The sequence below is a fragment of the Hyperoodon ampullatus genome (assembly GCF_949752795.1).
Source record: "Hyperoodon ampullatus genome assembly, chromosome: 16".
NCBI classification, from domain to species: Eukaryota; Metazoa; Chordata; class Mammalia; order Artiodactyla; family Ziphiidae; genus Hyperoodon; species Hyperoodon ampullatus.
The window spans coordinates 30609547-30632276 of record NC_136929.1 but is presented as its reverse complement, the minus strand read 5'-3'; positions in this window follow the sequence as shown (position 1 = coordinate 30632276).

Sequence of the window (22730 nt, the reverse complement as noted above, 5' to 3'; positions counted from 1 at the left end):
CACTGAATAAGGCATGTGCAATCATAATTGTACAATGAGAAAAATAAATCAGAAATATCTTCAAAAGTGTTTCTAAGGTTTTTAGTTTCACTCTAAAAATAAACAAATTGGAAATGACAGATAATCCACTATTGGTTTTGGTACGAAAGATAACACTGAATCCCATCTGTGAACTGAAACTGGAAGAAACAGTCTTGGCCTTATATCAAAGGGTTGCCAAAAAATGCGTTTGTAAGTTTTATGTTTAAAATATTTAAGATACGTATTCATCATTTTGATATTTCTCTATTTTAATAACTTTTCTGACTGACCAACTATTGATTCTTACTTCTTTTGTTGAGAAAGCTCTACTGTACTTATCGGTATGCCTACTATGTGCCAGGCAGTATAACAGGGACTGTGAATACAATGAAGAAGAAGGTTTCAGAAGCTCTTCAGTGAGTCACAATTTAATGGGGTAGATGGATGTGCTACCAAAGAATAGCTATCCATTATACCAAGCACTGAAAATAAACATGAAGTGTCGAAAAGAAAATAACTTAGTCTGAAGAGCAGTAGGGTGAGTTGATAGTGTCAGTGGTGCTATCGTTCTGTGAGTTCAGGCACATGCAGACAGAGCCCGTGTGCCAAAGCAGAGCCGCATTAGAGGACACCGAAAGTTCCCAAACTGTGGAAAGGTGGGAAAGGGAGGGTGGGAGCCGCGTCACGAGGGACCAGGTTATTTAAGTTTTAGACTATAAATTATGGGGAATCATTATATGTTAAACAAAAGAATGACACCATCATACTTGTATGTTAGCAAAGTATCTTTCCAGTTTAGCAAATGGATGGAGGTAATACAGAAAGAGACCAGCTATGACACTAGGTTATGAAAACAGCCTACTAAAAAAAATAAAACAACAGAAGAACAATACTGAGGAGGTAAGATCAGCCTGATTTGGTGACTGATGAGAGATATAAGTGGTGAGTCAAGTATGGGCCCCAGGTTTAGGGATGGATGTAGCACCTGGTGGTCAAAGATTCATTAATAAAAACAGGAATTTGCAAAGCAGAAATAGAGACACAGATGTAGAAAACGGACGTATGGATACGGGGGGAGGGGAGTGGGGATGAACTGGGAGAATGGGATTGACATATATACACTCGTAAGTATGAAACAGATAACTACTCAGAACCCACTGTATAGCACAGGGAACTCTATTCAGTGCTCCGTAGTGACCCAAATGGGAAGATAATCCAAAAGACGAGGGGATATATGCATACACATAGCAGATTCACTTTGCTGTAACATTGTAAAGCAACTGTACTGCAATAAAAATTAATTAAAAAAAATAAAAACAGGAAATGCAGGATTCTAAAGGAACAAATAAAGAATGTAGCTGTGGACATGATGAGTGTGAAATGCTACTGTATAACCAAAAGGAGATATTTAATTAAAAGCTGGCTAGAAATAACTGGACAGTTATTCCAAATTCCAACTCCAGAGGCAAGAAGGAAACGATAAACCCATACAGGAGTCTTAGAAGTAACAGTCAGAAAGGAAAGAGCAAGAGCTTGGGAATGATATGGGAGCCAAGAGAAGGGAATTAAAGAAGCAAGTGATCAGCCACATCAACTGCAAAAGCAAGGTCAAATGAGATCACTATGACACCACTGTATTTAGCAGTTACGAGACCATTAGCAAAGGAAGTTTGAGCTTGGTAGCAGGTACATAAGCTCAAGGGTCTTGAGTTGGCGTGTGAAGATCAAGAAGTGGAAAAGAGCTCTTTTAAGAAATACTCCTTCAACTGAAGTGAAAGAGAAAGTGAAGGTACTTCTTAGAGAATGGAACAATATAAAGGAAGAAGTTGGTTTTTTTAAGATGATATAACCTGAGAGATTTTCATAAACGGGGGAGGCGATGAAAACAGTCATGGGAGACAAGGTGAGGGGCCCAACTTCCCAAAAGCCAGGAAGGACCCAGATTCTAAGAGGACCGACGTCAGGACACACCCAATTCAAAGAACTCGCCTGTCTCAGAAAGGGAAGGAAGGAACGGGTAGAGAACTGGGCTGTGGTAAGCCCCCACATTGATCAGGTGAAAAGCTGAGAAAGTTATTCACACAGAGACCTACAGTCTCGGTGACACAGACATTACCTATGAGGGTGAGAGTAGCATTGTTTGGGGAAAAGGAATGAGAAAGGAAGGCAACGAAGTCTTAAACGCCCCCTGTGTGCAATGCAGGGGCCCTCCTGAGACTCTGGAAGTGGGTCTGTAACATTTCCCCGATAATTCATTTCATGAGGAGAAAAAAAAAATCAGTTTTAGATGTTTATAGCATCATGGGTGGCAAGTAATAAATAAACTTAGGAAATGTGCCCAAAGGCACTAGGAACAACTCGAAGGTATCTCTCTAGGACACTCTTCACTCACAAAAATATTTTTAAAATTTAAACATGACCCAAATAGAACTAAAACTAAAGCACACAACATTACCTTTACAGAGCTGTGAGGCCCTTCATAGTGTTAACCACCAGACCTTACTAAATAATGCACGTTAAAGGCGATACCTACTCACAATTTAATGATCATGAGAATGTGGGAGGGCCATACAAAAATAACGTGATGTCTTGGTCTAGAAACAGAAGCCAAATAATCTATGGAATCATACCTGCCCCATGGTATGATTTTATAACACAACCTGTCCATCTAATCCTGGCCGCAGTACACTCAGGTCTACCTCATTAAAACCTGAGAGGAATATACATAAGGTTTAGGAAAGAAAAAGTCATTATTTTGTCAGGTAAGGCAGGCAGTAGACCTACATAAGATAATTCCTTAATCTGTGAGACTAAATTTTATTAAGTTAAAAAAAATAATAATGAATAGAAAACTAAAGTGGATTCAACAGAACCAAGTAGTAGTTTAAAGAAATTAAGATGTCAGTGGACTATTTTAAGGGGCAAAACCCAGAAACATGACCCTCCTTGATTGGCCATGAGTCTGACCCTATACAATGATTTTTATTTTAAATCGATGCCAATGGAAAAGAATGAGAAATTCTACATGTGTTACCAGAAAAATGTAAAACACAATGTAATCTAATAACGTTTCCTAATCTTCCTTCCCCCTGGAACAAGTAGGCAATATCTCATAGACACTTAAATCACAAAAGTACAGAAAGCAGGGATAGTATTCAAACCTCTTTATGAACCCTTAAGTTATTGCTACAAAAAAAAAAAAAAAAACTTTTACCTGAAAATACAAATTTATCTGGAAATAAAACAAATGAAAGCAGATCTATGCCACTTACCTTCTCCCCAAATTATATTCCACCTTTATTATTACTTAACTGTTTGCATATTATCATGCATTTCTTTTGTCCCTGTGAGTACTTAGAGTGTCTGCTATATGGTAGATACTCACTAAAAAGAAAAATTAATGAAAGCATGATTATGATAAAAAATAATGAAAGCATGATTATTTTTTAAAATGTATGAATGGGTCTTCCCTGGTGGCGCAGTGGTTAGGAATCCACCTGCCAGTGCAGAGGACATGGGTATGATCCCTGGTCCGGAAGATCCCACATGCCGCAGAGCAACAAAGCCTGTGCACCACAACTACTGAGCCTGCGCCCTAGAGCCCGCGAGCCACAACTACTGAGCCCACGTGCCACAACTACTGAAGCCCGCGCGTCTAGAGCCCGTGCTCCGCAACAAGAGAAGCCACCACAATGAGAAGCCCACGCACCACAACGAAGAGTAGCCCCTGCTCGCCGCAACAAAGACCCAATGCAGCCAAAAATAAATAAATAAATTTATTTTAAAAATTTAAAAATAAAATGTATGAATGAATTCTTGCCAACTCCTGATCTATACCATTTCAAAGATCTCTACAGAAGAAACATAAATTATATAAAAGATTACTCCCCTTAACTATCTACGAGAAAAAAAAATAACATGTAAAAATAGCACACAATCACTACAACTAAGCTACAGTTTTTGAAACTTTCTTCTTAAATTAACCAGCATCTGTGTTTTACACTCCTCTGGCATTACTAACGATTATCTAGCTGATAGGACCATGTACTTAACTGATTATTTCTTGTTTTTCTGTTTGTTTGTTTTTTGCTTACAGATGCTGATCCTATGATTTTAAAATATGAGATTTTTTTTAAAGGAGTCAATTACCATGAATCGGGGGTGGAGGAGAGGAATTACATGCAGTAATGTTGACCTCTGCACTTCCTCAAACCTTTCTAAGACTTTTTTGAGGCATAGGAAGTTCCAGATCCTGCTCAGCGTTGCTTAAGGAAATGCTTTGTTCAGGCTGTTTTTAGAGAAAACAGTCGATAACTATGCTTGTTCCTCTGAATTCAGCTGCACCAGCTGCTGACTCAATGACACTGAAATTAGGAAGCTTTGTTTGCACGGTGGCCACACAGAAGCTCCTTTGGTATACGTCTAGCTCCTCAACAAACAAAAGTCTTTAAAAGGCACATGCCAATCCACACAGGTCCAGAGAATAAATTCTTTGCAAAACAAAATAAACAAGTCAAACGGCCCCAATAAAAAGTGTAGGAGTTGAGGGGGGAATGCAGTGTGAGGGAAAAAAACCTCAACAACTAAATATTTCATTTACAAAGTAAAAGCAGAATGTATTTGTTAAAATATTTTCCCAAAAACATGGGACATGCTATGACTCTAGATATTATTACTCACTATTGCATATATAAATTTAATAATGCCAATAGTGGCAGCAAAGACTCAACCAGGAGGAAAGCCTTGTTAAACCTTGCAATCTTTCTTTCTTCCCGTGTGTTATATTTCCATCAGGAGCACCACAGCAAGATACAAAAGCCAGCAACACACACCCACTTACTCTTATTCAGAAGGTATTCGCTATATGCTGAAAGGCTGGAAAAGCTAAAAATAACTGAGTTTTTTAAAAAAAATCACTGCTTAAAAAAAAAACAAAAAAAAAACTATTGCCCCATCTGCTTCTGTTTTCTCACTCTTAAATATATGTGTGTGTGTGTGTGTGTGTATGTGTGTGTGTGTGCTGGGCTCACATGTACACACATGGACATTTTACTATTTTGTTCTAAGCTCTCTTTTTTTCCATAAGTAAAGTCATCGCTAAAATAGTCAAGCAACTGTAGGGAAGCACAGGAGAGATGATCAACCCAGTCAGAACGTATAAACTCCTACAGAAACACACCATTCCTCCTCCTCCCCTGCTCTCAGAAAAGAAAATGTGCCATGGGGCCGAATGGAAGCCTGGCTTCTAAGACCAAGTCCTCCAGGGACAGACTTCTCTCATTTACAACCCCCAGTCCGTGTTCCCTGTCTCCGTCACCTAACTTGACATTGAGCTTCCCCAAAACTCAGTTGCTGGTACGACCCAAGTGTTTGTGATACATGGAGAAGTGAGACCTAAATTACTCATCCTAACCAACTCTATCCTGATGACTCAAGCCTGGCTAGATGTGGGGTATCCCTGAGCAGACAAATGAGGAAATGACAAACAATGCTTGGAATGTTCCTGGATATCAAAAAGGCATCATTTCTACAAAGGATCTGAGGCACTGCACAGCAGTACGCCAAGAGGGCTCAGCTGTGATTCTATTCAACTCAACAAATATTTATCATGCATCTTTTGCCAACTCAAATGTAAGAAGGACTCCAAATTGTACTTATATCCTCAGGGTATAAAAGAGCGCTGGAACAGACAGTAGGCACTTAATAAATGTCGAAGGAAGGAAGAAAAGAAGGAAGGAACTTCTACAGAGCAGGCATTTGCTAAGTACGGAGGATGCAAAGACCAACAGTATGGCAAATGAGCTTCAGAGGTGCTGCTAGTGATTTACTCAGGGTTTCCTCTCCCACTTTCTAATCTAGCCTTGATTTAATCAGTTCTTTTTCTTAGGCTTCAGACAGACAAAAGGTAAAACATCTTCAAATAATGTTTTTGACAGCAAGAATCTAAAACAGGTTTTTAATCCTGGCCATACAGGAGAATCATATAGGAAACTTAAAACTGGCCAGCTCCTGGCACTTGGGTCCCATGATGAATTAAATTATCAATTAAATTACAATCTCTGAGGAGTAAATAAAGGTGCTAGTATTTTTAAATACTCATGTGATCCTAATCTGCATTAGATTGAGAACTACTGCCTGATAAATAACGCTACATAAAATGTTCTGCCTGCGATACACTGTGAACTTGATAAGCTAAAACAGAAATCTAACCATGTGTATGTTTATAGCTCCTACAGTAATATATGAAAGTCATTTGTTTAAGCAAACATCGTTCACTTCACCTTCTTGACCAAAAACTTACAAAAACAGGAATAGAGAAACACTAAGTCACTGATATAACCAAAAATAAAAAATTTTTTTTTAAGTTTTTCAGCTCAGCACACTGGCACAAAATGTCTCTAAATAGCTGAGAAATAATTACAATATAATTAAAGATTTTCAAACATACGATTCTGACATTAATTTAAAGATTATTTTGTTAAAATTGCCTATACTTTTTCTTTTAAAGCAGCTCTATTCTTAACAGCCAAAAACTGAAAACCACCTGGATGTCCCTGAACACTTCTACTTTTAAAAGTAGGTATTCTATGTTCTAAAATTGATTGTGGTTATGGTTGTACAACTCTGTGAATATGCTAAAAACCACTGAGTTGTATCCTTTAAATAGGTGAATTATATGGTATGTGAATTATATCTCAAGAAAGCTGTTAAAAAAGAGAAATTTTTTAAGCAGGTTTATTTTCTTAGTTACAGTAAAAATGAGTTTTTTCATAGTTGTATACAGACTATAGGTATTCCACAAAATATTAGCATAAATCTTAGTTTCTTTTTCATATTCTCCTAAAATCATAGGTACATTCCATACTGGAAGAATTTTGGCTTCAACAGCTTTTCAAACTCACAGCCTACAGCAAAAATTTTTAACTATAAAAATTAACATTAAAATACTGAAACAAATGATATAATTAGGGAGGGAGCAGGCAACAAAGTGTGATGAAGTTATTAGTGAATCACTAAGTGTGATGTGGTGGAAATGAAATGGTCCTAAGAGTCAGAAGTCCCAAATCCTAGCTCCGACTAGAATGAGTATTCTTGGACAAATTACTCAAAATTTCCTTAAAAATTATACATCAGGGCTTCCCTGGTGGCGCAGTGGTTGAGAGTCCGCCTGCCGATGCGGGGGACACGGGTTCGTGCCCCGGTCCGGGAGGATCCCGCATGCCGCGGAGCGCCTGGGCCCGTGAGCCATGGCCACTGAGCCTGCGCGTCCGGAGCCGGTGCTCCGCAACGGGAGAGGCCACAGCAGTGAGAGGCCCGCGTACCGCAAAAAAAGAGTGTTGAAATTATTTTGGCTTTCTTACAAAAAGAAAGAGGACAGAGTTCAGAGAGAGGCTGTAACTTTCTCCAAGAACCTTTCAAACTTTGTTCTCCACCCCCTTTTTCCTGTAGCATCACTTAAACTACTTAAGTTTTTCTTGTCTATGTATCTTCTCATCTCTAAAAGAGAGACATATGTCTTTTAAGAGGTTTTTGAACTATAAATTAAGTCCTCTGGAAAGTAAGTGCAGCTGATGAAACAAACTAGGGGCTGACTTCCTTCATCTGCCTTTTGGACCTAGGACAATACTGTGTGTTTTTATAATAGTGCAATTATATACTGCAAGTGGGTTTTGTGTGTTTGTTTTGTGGTTTTCTGACAAGAGTCCAGACAGCTATGGGAAAGGGAAAGAGCTGGAAGGAACATTATTATTAAAAATGCTTGTCCTTTAGAAATAGAAGACACAAGTATATGGAAATGTTTCTACAAACTTTTTTAAGCATTACTGAAAACTTTTCTAAGGCATAATTATAAATGGTCCTAAATGTAATATTATTTAATTGAATCTTCAACTCTGGTAAGGACTGATCATTTCTTACATTAAATTTCCCTCACTGTGTGACGATATGGAAATACACATACCCACACATGTGTGAGTTGCTCTACTGTAATTAATGATGCACTTTTATTCTCTATTATCGTGTGGAAAACATTCTGACACAAAATAAATGAAGCATAATCATTCAGAGTAATGATTCGAATGTACTGATTAATGATACCAGATAGCTTTTCTGTTCTTCAGTTAAATTAAAACATTTACTGGGAATCATAAGGGCATCCCCTAAATGAATGTTTTCTAGGTAATCATTTTACCTTACGGAAATCACCTGCCCTACCATCATCGAAAACAAGTTCCCATCAATTGTAAAATGTACCATTATTTTATGTGCAAGAAACTAAACCCCTGTCAATTAAACTAGTATACAATGCTAAGCTGCCTTCAGAGATGTCACAAGGTGTGTGAGGAAGATCCTGGGGGAGGGAATGTGCAGATACATGGCATGCTATTCCCAAAGGACTCAATAAAGGTTAATTAAATAATCATTTTTAAAGTGTTGCAACAAAATATTTTCAAATTTTTTTAATTTGAAATAGGCCAGTCACAAAAACCTGTTATGATTTCACTTATGTGAGACATCTAGAGTAGTCAAACTCATCAACAGAAAGTAGAATGGTAGTTGCCAGGGGCTGGAAGGAGGAAGGAACCGAGAATTATTGTTTAAGGGTACAAAGTTTTAGTTTTGAAAGATGAAAAAAGTTCTGAAGATGGCGGTGATAACTACACAAAATCTGAATATACTTAATGCCACTGATCTAAACAATTAAAAGATGGTAAGATGGTAAATTTTATGTGTACTTTATCACAATTAAAAATAATAATAAAAAATATCTCCACAAGAAAAAAACAGTATGCAAAACAAAATCACAAGACAATGAAAATCTTAAGCTAGGAAGTACCTAAATTCAACCCAGCCAATTAGCTAACTTGATAAGGTAACTTCTCCTGAAAAACTTCTATTTTTGAAAAAACATTGAGTCATCTCTCACTGGACTAAAGAGAAAGTTCTATACACTGATTCCTGAAGCTGGCACTGTTGTAGTCTCTGCAACACAAAGATGTGCTCAGATAGTGGTTTACACATTTAATCTACCATCAGAATCACCAGTGGGCTTTTAAAAGATTTTCTGACACTTCATACCCAGTGGGAAGGCCACAATGCAAAAAAAAAAACCAAAAAGAAAAAATTAAATAAAATTAAGTTTTGGTGAAGATATAGAGAAACTGAAACCCTGCACTGTTAGCAGAAATATAAAACGTGTAAAATGGTGCAACTGATACGGAAAACAGTATGACATTTCCTCACAAAATTAAAAAAGAACTACCATATTATCCAGCAATCCTACTGCTGGGTATATATCTAAAAGAATTGAAAACAGGGTCTCAAAGAGATGGTTACACACCTATGATCATGGCAGAACTATTTACAACAGCCAAGAAGTCAAAGCTCCCCAAATGTACAGTGACAGATGAACAGATATACAAAATGTGGTATATACATACAATGGAATATTATTCAGCCTTAAAAAGGAAATCCTATCACATGCTACGACATGGATGAAACTTGAAGACATTATGCTAAGTGAAGTAAGCCAATGACAAAAAGACAAATGCTGTATATTTCACTTATATGAAGAATCTAAAATAGGTAAATTCATAGAAACAGAAAACAGACTGCTGGTTACCAGGGCCTAAGAAGAGGAAGAAATTGGGAGTTGTTTTAATGCATATAGTTTCAGTTTTGTACAATAAAGTTCTGGGTATCTGTTGCACATACAATGTGAATACACACTATGAACTGTATGTTCAAAAATGGTTAGATGGTTTTTAAAAAGTAATCAATCCATAGACTTCCTGATCCCCATCACAAACCTACTGATAGGTTTTCCAGAGATTGGGTTAAAATACTAGTATGTGTAAAAAGCTCCCCAAGTTAGAGACCAAAACCAGCAGACAGAGATCTATCAATTTTATCAGTTTTCTAACCAAAAGTGACTCAAAGACAATGGCAGCCATGTTGAACCTTCAGTTTGTTTTTAACAAATGTTTATAGGTGCATGTAAAATATTTCTTATAATGGAAATTGATTATCTTACAAACGTCACTAAAAATGGATGAATTTTAATACTGACACTTATGACAGAAGAGACAAAGGCAGTCCCTTCAAGTCCCTCTACAATAGTCCCTCTCCCCACCACTGCCCTGATATCAATGGGTGGAGCCCTAGTCCACTGACAGCAGTATCTGCTTTACACTTTTGGTTTAGGAAGAGCCCCAAGTCTTCTTTTGCATCTGTGGAGTCCAGAGAACTCCTGGTACCCAGCTACCATCGTGGGCCAATCCTGGTCCAGACAGTTCTAGAAAACTAGAAAAGCAATTATACAGCAAAGCAGTAAAATAGGCAAAATAGGTCTCACAACCTAGCTCTGCCCTTAACTGCTAGGTGATTTGAGAAAGATACTAAACTTTGATTATTTCACGGAGGAATAACAGGAATAATAATCACAGATTTATTATGAAGATTCACTGGGATGATATATGTAAACCACTTAGCACAATAAATAGTGCAAAATAGGTATTCGGTCATTAGTAAATGACGCTATCTCTACGGTTGCCTCATCTCCTTTTTTATTAAAACAAATACTTTAAGTACTATAGATTTCAGTTCAAATCACTCTCCACGAATGCACCGATTTTTGTCTCTACTTCTAAATTACAACCTCAAGGACCATGTTTAATATGTTTTTTCTATGTTCCTTAGAGTTCATCACATGGTATTAAGCAACTAAGTATTTTATCAACTCAACCATTCTCTCAACAGGTAATCATTATGGATTTGCCATGTGCAAGGCACGGTCCTAGGCATAGGACATACACTGATCTCTACCCCTGAGTTTACAATCCATGCTCAACAAGATCTAGTGCGCTTTACTGAATTATTCATTGGAACAACAGAAACACATACATATACACAGGCATGGAAAGCCTCCTTCTATGCATTTACAATAATCTGTTCCCTTACTCCACTCCTATCAGAGAATAAGTCACCTTATTTAATTGTTATACTAATTTCAACTATATAGATTATAGAATCTCATGTTCCAGCAACCTCAACTACTGGGATCTGTCTAAAAATGAAAAATGTCTATACATGCCTCAAGAGCTTGTAAAAGAGCCCATCAGAATTTTTACCCTAACTAAAAGTATTATATGGCAAAATTGTTGATACAAGAACAAAAGAAATTCACAAAACCATATTTATGCATGATGCTGTAAAATATTTCAATATATTTACAGATGGAGCTTTCTTTCCAATTCCAGAATCACCTTTTCTCATGTAAAATTTCTTCTTGTTAGGAAAAAAGCGTGAGCTAAAACAGAAATGTCTTGAGGAAACCACACTGTATTGCAAGTAGCTAAGAAAGAGATTACATGTTATTAAACTAACAAATCTGTCAATAAAGAAAAAAAGCATTATTTTCTCCATTTGTTCAGCACCATCCTTTCTTCCCCTCCAACCCCACCTCATGGGCCCCAGCCCAAGATTCCACACTACGAGCTGCCTTAGACTTCTACCCCTCTACCAAATACAAGATGTTTTTAGAGAGGATGAACATGCACATATTTTTGTACAAGATGAGTATCTAGTTTGCTATTTCTGGCAAACGACAGAGAATGTCCAAGGTTGTCAGTACAACTTTTATCTCCTGTGATTTAACTGGACCTTTAGCAAGCACAAAAATATTGCAAAGGAAGGAAAGGATTTTTTTTCCCCATGGCTAAATAAAGCAAGCCAGGGAGGATTTTCAGAGGAGGGGGACACTGACAGACCTTCACCCAAGAGTTCGGTGGGTAAAGAACTTTCCGAGAGGAACATCAGAAAATAAAAGAATTCTTATTTTTGCATTAAGTAAAGCAAAGTAAGACAAGTGTCGGCAAAGGAAAGAGAAATATTTCAACCAAGGTAACAATATAAAACTAAAACATAAGTAACAGTGACTGAGACAAGAAGTTTAACTTTACGTGTGTGACAATACTGTAATGGTACACCAAAGTATACAGTGGACTCCTGTATATGCTGGCATTAAAAGGGTGTGGCTCACAGAACAGGTCTCATTTCTAAATCAATTATTAGCTGTTTATAAAAAGTAATGACAATTTAGACAGTCCAACTGATTTCATTTCAACAAACATTTCTTTTTTTTTTTTTTTTTTGCGGTATGCGGTCCTCTCACTGCTGTGGCCTCTCCCACTGCGGAGCACAGGCTCCGGACGCGCAGGCTCAGCGGCCATGGCTCACGAGCCCAGCCGCTCTGCGGCACGTGGGATCCTCCCGGACCGGGGCTCGAACCCGTGTCCCCTGCATCAGCAGGCGGATTCTCAACAACTGCGCCACCAGGGAAGCCCAACAAACATTTCTTGAATACATCTGTCATGTCCATAACTCAGCAAGTGCTCTAGAACAGAGATATGTAAATCCAAGTCCAAGATGTGTTTTAAGTAACTCAGATCATCATTTATTTTCAAAAGTTTGTGCAGTTCATGATGAAATACGTATGAGGTTTGACCTTATTAACTTGATGTTCTGTAGCTCAAATAGTTGAATAATGGTAATTTCATATGGTTCAGGCTGATATGATACCTATCAGTGAAAACTAACAAAATAGCTGTGAAATAGAAGTCTAGGCAAAATGCCTCTTTCTGACATATAGAAAGTACAAAGATTAAAAATGCAAACAAAAGAAATCATTCACTTTTGACTTTGGAAAGCAGGACAGCTTCTCGAAGCAGATGGCATATGAACTAGGCAATCAGGTTTTGAAAGTTGGAATAGCTAGAAGAGGGAATAGAGTGGGGACGGAAGTAGCAGATGGGAATTTTAAGCTGAGGAAAAGCAAGAACATAAGCACAGGATCATAAAGTGTAACAGAATAATTCAAATGACAGAATCATGTATTTTAATGTCACAGAACATGTACAGAAGGTTCACTATTAAAAAATAATTTATGTTCAATTCACTTGATGAATCTGACGTTATGTCTCAAAATCCAATTAAAATCTGGGATTCTGAAACAAATATAAAGGTTTTCTGATAAACAATACAAGGAAGTTGAAGTAAGAGCGTCAAGTCCGTCACTCCCTATGAAAGGGCTGCAAACATTCTCAAGTTCATAGAAGTCTCAATACAATACAACACACTAAAAGCTCCTTGCCCTGCCTCAGATGCAGCAAAACCATGCACTAGATGATACTGTTTTCTGTTCTGTGATGGGCAACAGATTTCCCCTTGACTATTGTCCTTATGGATGCCTCTGCTTCTGCTTCAAACATCAGGGTTTTTAGAGGTCCCATTGGATTTAAAGGCCAAGTTCTTCCCTCTACTCCACTCACAAATCACTGCAAGTAACCATTATAAACTCACCATGGTACTGGCAAAATTTAATAATCATGAGAACTTACTGAGTGCTTTGTGGGAGCGCCGGCTTTTGCATGGTTATGAGGATGGTAATGAAATCTAATCTACTGCTCCATTACACATATTATTCTTAGCCACAATGACAGTGTTCCGTTTAAGCTTTAGGACTGTATTTAAATAGATGGGCTAGGAAACAATAAGGCCTAAAAGAATACTGTAGGTGGATTCCAAATTTAGAGTAAGTAGGAAACATCAGGGGCATTTTATCGGCTCCATCAAGCAATCAAACACTCGGAGCCAGCAACATAGAGAGGCCAAGAAAACAGGGGATGGGAACTCTCCTTATTAGAGAGTCTGTGAGCGAATAAAAATATTAATCAAGAGACACATAAAAAGACTTTTAATTATAGTTTGGCAGGAAGCTTTTTTTTTTTAAGAGAAACATTTAATGCTATGCTAGTTACACTTCATAAACACTGGACCCAAGGGGTATACTATATATCATGACTAGTTAGAGAAGCAAGACCCAAGGGATACATACCTATCATGACTAGTTAAAGGACAAAAGGAAGAATGGAGTTTGGGGACCAAGTAAAGGAGGAATGAGACACACACAGAGAAAGACACAAAACACCAAGGAAGTAGAAATATAAGAGAAAAGCACCTATAATCAAACCCACATGAACACAGAATAGCATTCTAATTTCTCAATCTCTCCAAACATTTTTACTGACGACTAAGAGATGTCTGTCTTACTATCATGAACATATGCAAAAATGGAGATACCGCATCATCTGCCCCAAGGGGCATGAGGAACTATGCTAAGGAATAAATGTAAAAACCACAGTGCAGAGGTTCTTTCCCAACGAAAGCCCATGACAACGTTAGAGGCTCCAGCAAGAAGGATGGAACTGGGACTTTTGGAAAAAGCAGATACTCCTGTTATTAAACCTGCTGGAAAATATCAAAATGTTGTAAATTAATTGTCACGCGTACGCTTGACCCTGATACCATATGAAGAGAAGTTCTAGGCGGTGACCTTAATTTGTGAAATATAACCACAAATTTCGACAATTGTATCTTCACTTGGACTTTTAGGTTTAGAGAATGAGACTGCAATTGTTTCCATAAAAATATTCTTCTACAGCTTTACGTCAATTTTGGATTGTTTTTTCTCATCGGATAGTTGGGTTTGGTCGTGGTTTCTAACGTAGGAGGGGCAGGAGATGAATGATAACGCGTTTCCAGAATTCAATGTAAACTCAAACTTGGCAGTGAGAAGGCCCACCGGGGCACATGACTCGACTGTCTGCATGTTCTCTGGAAACTGGTTCCCCTTCCCATGTGGCTATTTGTGGGGACTCTAATGCCTGAGTCCTGGGCGGTCTTGAAAGCATTCAGGCAGCCAGCTTCCCGGATGCTGAAATGGTCCCGGACCCCGTCACTGCTTTGGAGGCCGAGTGAGAAGGCGGTGGTAGAAAGGCCCGAAGAGGGGCTGGCGCTGCGTAAAGACGTGAAGCAGCAGGGGTGGTGGGAGCACTAGAGCCCGGACAGGAGCACTGGCCGCTGCCACCAGGCCTGACTTATCACAAGGCCTGACTGCCTCTGCACCACGGATGAACGTCAGTGAAGCTTCCACGGAAAAACCACATTCACAGAGAGGAGAGCAGAAGTCAGCGAACTTCTCCTGTCAAGAGCCAGAGAGTAAATATCATTGGCTGTGTAAGCCAAAGGGTCCACAGCAGCCACGGACGATACTTAAACAAACGGGGTGGCCGTGCAGCAATAACGCTCTTCGTAAAAACGGGCCGTGGGTCTGGCATTGACTTCATGACGCTCCAAAAGTATTTTTCTGGTAACGCTCTCACAGCCTTGCTTGGGGGACGATGAGACCTAGAAGCTATTATGTCATTTGGGTGCAATGATAACACTAACGAGCATGGCTGTGCCTGCACTGCCCAGACTTTCTTAAGCACTTGCTGTGGACCAGACACTGAGTTCACTGGATCCGCGCACCTCCTTGAGGTAACTACATCATCCCTATTTCCACATACAGACATGGCAGCAGCCTTAAATGTTGTGGCGACTAAATCCAAGATCTCCGTGACTCTGATCCGTTGCTGCCATCTACTAGCCAACCAGCTTCTAACTTCAGAGCTCGCCACAATCAACGGGGAGCTCGTAAAAATGCCCATTCCTGGGCTTCCCTGGTGGCGCAGTGGTTGAGAGTCCGCCTGCCGATGCAGGAGACACGGGTTCGTGCCCCGGTCCGGGAAGATCCCACATGCCACGGAGCGGCTGGGCCCGTGAGCCATGGCCGCTGAGCCTGCGCGTCCAGAGCCTGTGCTCCGCAACGGGAGAGGCCACAACAGTGAGAGGCCCACGTACTGAAAAAAGAAAAAAAAAAAAAATGCCCATTCCTGGGTCTCACATCCAAAAGGTTCTGATTTAGTCATGTGGGGTTAGGCCCAGGACTCTGCATTTGAACACATACCTCTCGTTAAGTCTGGTGTGAATTGTCAGTGGAACCAACCCTGAGAAACACTGCAATCCCATGCATTTTCCAAGCAAAAAGCCAAGTATCTGTACTGGAATAGGGATTGTCAGTGCCTGCTAAAACCATACTTGAAGTGGATGATTAGCCTCAATGATGAAAAGCTGCAGTAGATTTCAGGCTAAATTTTACTTTCGGCCTGCTTTCTATCTTTTTATGAATTAAAATTATGAAAACTATAGTGAGCTTTTAATATTTTATATAAATGTAAAAGTGCTTTAAATTTTAAAAACAAGTTTTTGTTTAACAAAAAATCAGCTAAACAAATCACTGGTATTTTAAGCACAGAGAGAGGCTGATGATCACCTGCCAGCAGGTAATCTTTTGTTTTAAAGACAGACGTAAACCCATTATACCTCTCTCCTGTATCTTCCAAAACATATACTGTCTAGAACATTCTACTTATGTGCCCCTGAGGATGCTGGAGAAGAACTGTGACGTTTTTGGCAACAACTGCACTTGGAGTTAATTCTGACAACACAACTTGTGAGTAAGGAACGGAAAGCCTGGCCCAACGTGCAAGTTCAGATCCAAAGCAGCAGCTCTATGAATTCTGCCATCAGTAGCACAAGGCACAGACGCCTGGCCACCAGCAAGAGCACGTGATGTGAATGTTGACACAGGTCCTCTGTCAGAAGTTATGTAGGTCACAGACAAGACAGCAGAATGGCTTCAAAAAAAAAAATCTTGGCAGGATTTTCTCACCTCTGAAAGCAGCTGGTGTCCCTGGGCCCTAAGAAGAGAGCCTCAGGTTCCCTGCAAAGAGTCTAGAATCTTCTACATAAGCAATCTCACAATAGCAGAGTTGGGGGCAGCCACACAATATGGAGTGGGGGCTCAACATTTATACAACACATATCTGGGGGATCCAAGTATGAGCCAAGATACATGCTGAGTGCTAGGGCTAAAACACTGATTAAAATGTACTCCCTGTTCTCAGGAAGCTTAAAATCTGAGAGAAGTCAGGTTCCTAGCCCCAGTTTGTACCAGCTTCTGGTCCTGTCATTAAAGTTTCTGAGCCTCGGGGGTTTTTTATTTGTAAATTAGAGACAGAAAGTTCTTCCATTGTTAGCATTAAATGAGAATCTCTCTGGGGCTTCCCTGGTGGCGCAGTGGTTGAGAGTCCGCCTGCCGATGCAGGGGACATGGGTTCGTGCCCCGGTCCGGGAAGATCCCACATGCCGCAGAGCGGCTGGGCCCGTGAGCCATGGCCGCTGAGCCTGCGCGTCCAGAGCCTGTGCTCCGCAACGGGAGAGGCCACAACAGTGAGAGGCCCGCGTACCGCAAAAAAAAAAAAAAAAGAATCTCTGTAAAGTGTAAGGTACTAACACGTAATGAATTGGTGTTCCTCAGTGCATTGCACAGAGGAAGCCAGACCTGGGCTATCAAGGAAGCCCCACCAAATACACAAAGATTTAATGAGCAGAAAAGGATGCACCCAGGTGCATCCTCAAGCAGGAGAGCACTCATGAGGGCATGTTCCAGGGTGCTTTTACCAATATGCTCTTATTCTTAGCAACTTCACAGGGATGAGTGATTGGAGGGGGGATTGTTACAGACTGGGGACAAAGTATGGTCCTGCTCTCTCTCTCTCTCAACATCAGGGGACCCTAAGAAATAGGAATCTGCTAAAAACTCCATGAAAGATGGTGAGATCAGGCCCAAAGGCCAAGCAACTCTTACTACTTAGTAAATCATCTGCTCAGAAATTCCACTAAGGGTAAATACCATCCTTCAGAGGAATTTAATCTACCACAGAAACTACTGCGCTGGTGACATTGTTGGCTGCGGCTTTCTTTCTGCTCTAGCACACCAAGGACAAAAAGAAAAAGACGAAGGCCATTCAGAAATCAGAGATGGTCGTTAGATGGTACTTATATGCAGATAATTTGGTTTATAAAAAAGAGCATATGTCTGGGATTCTGAACATCTAGGTTACTATGTTTCTAATGTCATTTCATAGATCTGCAACCTTAAGATCTCTAAATGGGGTTTCCCTGGTGGTGCAGTTGTTGAGAGTCTGCCTGCCGATGCAGGGGACACAGGTTCGTGCCCCGGTCCGGGAAGATCCCACATGCCGCGGAGCAGCTGGGCCCGTGAGCCATGGCCACTGAGCCTGCGCATCCAGAGCCTGTGCTCCGCAATGGGAGAGGCCACAACAGTGAGAGGCCCGCGTACCGCAAAAAAAAAAAAAAAAAAAAAAGATCTCTCTAAATGACTGAATTTGTTTGTCTGACAAGTTCAGATTACAATATTAACTCTACCATTTTTACAAGGTTTTGATGATGGCCAGATAGGATGACAAATGTGAAAGCATTTTAAAGTGTTAAAATCACTCACAAGGAATTATGATTAAAGAAACAAACTTGCACGTATATGGGGGTGTTTGAAGACAATAAGCTTTAATTTTTTGGATTGTATTATAAACAACTGTATTGTGTTCCAAGCTCCTAAGAAATAAGAAACCTGTGCAATAAATTATTCTGCTACCTGCAGTGGAACTGTGCAATTATCATTTGTAAAATTCTCATGTTCTAATCATCAAAAAAAGCAATAAAACCCTAAATACAAATCCAAGCTTAATCTCCATAAAATGTACTTTATCTGATTCATAATATAATATATTCATTGCTTTTCAGGTAAATGATGGGGTAAATGAGTGCTATAAACACACACACACACACACACACACACACACACTCAGGTAAATGATGGGGTAAATGAGTCCTATAAACACACACACAAAGAATCAAAAAACACTTCCACCAAACAAAAAAACAAATAAACTGTGGAGAGAAAACACACTAGGTTCATGAATACAATAAATTCTGTCATTCCACTGCAAAAATAGGTGCTACTGTGCTCCCTTTCCAATCCTAAAAAAAAAAAACCTTCAAATTATGATAATAGAGACAAATTCATATGCCATTTTATTTAATGTGTGCACTTAAATAAGCCCATAAAGAAGTATTAGTCATCAATGACATGTTAAAAATTCCAGCTAATCTAAACTAGGCATTTAAAAATGAATTATTTCCAACAAAGACATTACAAGAAAGCTATAGGCTGGTATGTTTTATGCATATGAATACAAAATCATCAACAAAATACAAGCAAACAAAATCCAGCAACATATAAAAAGAATTACATATCATGACAAGTCGGATTTATCTCAGGTATGCAAGGTTGGTTTGATATACGAAAATCAATTAATGTAATAACACCATATCAAAATACTAAAAAACCCCACAAAACACATGATCATATCACTAAACACAGTAAAAGCATCTGACAAAACCCAATCCCCTTTCATGATAAAAACTCAACAAACTAGGGATAGAAGAGAACTTCTTCACATGCTAAAAGGCAGCTACAAAACACACACACACACACACACACACACACACACACACACACATTACATCACATCATACTTAATGGCAAAAGTAGACGCTTTCCCCCGAATCAGGAAGAAGACAAGAAAGTCTGCTCTTGCTACTTCTCTTGAACACTGTACTGCAAGTTCTAGCCAGAGTAATTCGGCAAGAAAAAGAAATGAAAGCCATTCAGATTGGAAAGAAAGCAGTAAAACTAACTCTATTCACAGATGACATGATCCTGTATATAAAAATTCCTGAAGAATTCATTTTAAAAATTAGAATAAATGAGCTCAACAAGGTTGCAGGATACAAAAATCATTATACAAAAATCTACTGTGTTTCTATATTGTTCTTGCATGAACAATCCTAAAGTGAATTTAAAAAAACATGTCTACTGGTAGTTAATAACACTGTACTGCACGTTTGAAAGTCGCTAAGAGAGTAAATCTTCAAAGTTCTCATCACAAGGGAAAAAAAATTTTGTAACTATGTGTGGTGATGGATGTTTAGACTTATTGTGGTGATCATTTTACAATACATACGAATATCAAATCACTGTGCTGTAAATCTAAAACTAATATAGTGTTATGTCAATTACACCTCAATTAAAAAGAAAACAATTCTATTTACGATTGCATCAAAAATAATAAAATACTTAAGAATAAATTTAACAAAAGAAGTACAAAACCTACACTCTGAAAACTAGAAAATACTATTGAAAGAAATTAAAGACTATCTGAATGAATGAAAAAAAAATCCCATGGTCACGGTGAATTACAGCATCTTTGTCACAAGTGGCATCTGAGAAAGAAGCTTCCTCACCTGAGAGAGCTGCCAGGAGCCAACTTCTTCTCATCCTACAAGTGAAAAACCAGATACCTTCCTTCTCACTCCTGCACACTTGAGGAAGAGCCAGAATGACGTTAAAGCTGACACAGAAAGACAGAAAGAAACTGGATACATCCTTGATGATACCATTGAGACATTAAACCAAACTAATCCTGAAGACCTACCTCCCTCTGGACTTTCTATGATCAGACCAAAGTCTCCTTTATTATCAAAGCCAGTTTGAGTTCATTTTCTTTACTCTTAATCAAACACATCTTAATTGACTAAATCACAGAGTTAAGAAATGCTAGTGGGTAAGTGGAGCAGAAATATAATCTTGGAGGCCAGTGCTGAAACAGCTATTTTTGAAGAAAGGCAAACTATGTTTCCCCTTAGTGTATTGAATCATGTCTCAAAGCTTCACTCAGAACTCTACCCTCCAAACGTTTTCCAGCTCAAAGATCTTACCTGAGCTCCAGTTCCAGAATTCTAACCATGTGAGCATAGGTCCACTCAAATGCCTACCATCAGCTCATACATAATCTGACCATTACCGAGCTCAGAATCTAACTCCAGATCAGCTCTCCCACAATCTCCCCATGTGAATGGCATCTCCCAATCACCCAACGCTGAAAGTTCAGAATCCTCTTTCCTCTCTCCTTCTCTTTCTCTTTGTTTGTATTCTCAGGAGTCAAAACACCCTTCATGAAATGCTCTTAATTCTACCTATTTCTTGCATTCCAAAACTCCCTTATTTCACTCTAGACCACAATTTTCACTTTCTACCTAGTCTCCTTGATTCTAGTTTCTCATTAAACCCAATCCGCATGTGGCTCAGATTAAGCTTTTCGCATTATTTTCACCACGTTGCTGCCTTCCTCGAAAAGTTCCCTCACTGACTGCAAAGTAGTGCTTCATAATCCACCACCACCCCGAGTTAAGCATCTGCCAAAGATTAAACTAGATAGTGGTAGGAATGGCAATGGCTGTTTCACTTGCTCTGCTGAGGTACAAAAAAGTCACCATGGGGCTTCCCTGGTGGCGCAGTGGTTGAGAGTCCGCCTGCCGATGCATGGGACATGGGTTCATGCCCGGGTCCAGGAAGATCCCACATGCCACGCAGCGGCTGGGCTGGTGAGCCATGGCCGCTGAGCCTGCGCGTCCGGAGCCTGTGCTCCGCAACCGGAGAGGCCCCAACAGTGAGAGGCCCCAACAGTGAGAGGCCCACATACCGCAAAAAAAAAAAAAAAAAAAAAAAAAAGTCACCATGGACATCTTCATAGGTGGCTAAATCATCTTTGGGGACAGACTGGGGGCAGTTAACCCAAAACTTGGGAAAGAAAGGGCACTTGTCTCCTACTTTTTCTTTAAGAAAACATTCAGTTATTTTCTTCACTTTTCCCACGCTCCTGCCCTTCCGTTATCAAAAACAGGTCTTTCCTTTTCTTTCCACCACCTGTTTGAAGAAATCAGACCCAGTGTCCCTTAGTTCTTAAAACTACTTCCCATGTTATTAATCAATATATTTTACATGGACACTTACACAAATCAAAAAAGTCTCCCACTTCCCATGGAAATTCCACTGTCCTTTTTTTAGTCATCTTTGCTGACACTAATGTCCAAAATAACATGACACAAAGAATAAAGAAATTAAAATACAGAGGTCGTAGATTTAGGCAAAGCTGGAGCTCCATTTAATGAAAAAGAACTCTGTAAACTATAAACCACCATAATATAATCATTATCATTTGCTTACAAATAACTTTAAAGAATTAGACTACATTAATTTTCAAAGAATTCTTTTCAAAGAATCCCAGCTCTAAAGTTATAATTCTAAGGTTTTCGAAAATATATCATTGTATGCCATATATATGTATATATAAATAAATACACACACACACACACACACACAGAGAGTGTCAAGAAATGACTGTAAAATTATATACAGTGAGAGGGACTATTCGCCTCAGACCCATTTCTCTAGATAAGTAAAATAAAGAAAAATACAAACTAACATAAAGGAGCATTACTTTGGTTTAAATATCAATTCACTATTTAAACCACTCTGTTTCAACGCTTAGGGAAGAACCAGTTTTCCCAAATATTTCAAAGTATACTAGGTGTACTAGTGAAAAACAATTTCTTTAAAAAGCTAGGGGATAGTCCATATTTAAGTTACACAAACATGTATTCAAAAATTTAAATCGGTATGTTTTATAGATTCTGATGTATATAATTTTATATATTTTAGACATCTCTTACACGTGTATACTAATAAATATTTGTCATACACACACAAATACATACATACACAGCAGAAAAAGTTTAAAATCTTGTTTATTCAAATTATTTATACTTTAATCCCTTGAGGGCTGGGAAAGTAAAGGACACTGGTTTTATTATTAATAACTCTAAAATATATGGATTTAGAAAACTCCAGCTCCTGGCTTTAAAAAGCAAACGCGCGTGCCTTTGTGGCGGGGAAGAAATGATCCGAGCGCAACTGGCTTCCCCAGCACTCTGCACTTTCCCTTACAGATCACGTGGGTCATCTCCTTCATCAGATGTGCACTTCTGAGGGGAAAGGACTGGGC